Raw genomic sequence first — 301 nt, forward strand, 5'->3', positions numbered from 1 at the left:
CATACTGCGTTCACCACCTTTTTTTATCTCTCTTTTTAACATTCCTGGAAAATCACTAACTTCAGTCTATTTCTGAGTTTTTTACTGAGCCTCCTGTCATTTCCAGACATGCTTTGTCACGTCTTTTTTTTATGTCTACGTGCACTCTGCGACACAATTCCTTTTTGTTTGTGTTTATTCCGTTTTTCTGTGAGTTATTTGTTTTTCTGAATTGTGTATAGTGTCTTTAGGACTTTATTATGTGTCTCTGTTCCACCAAACGGTCCAAACAACAACACTGCTAATAATATTCACAAATAAA

The sequence above is a fragment of the Penaeus monodon genome, chromosome 32 (genome assembly GCF_015228065.2).
Source record: "Penaeus monodon isolate SGIC_2016 chromosome 32, NSTDA_Pmon_1, whole genome shotgun sequence".
NCBI classification, from domain to species: Eukaryota; Metazoa; Arthropoda; class Malacostraca; order Decapoda; family Penaeidae; genus Penaeus; species Penaeus monodon.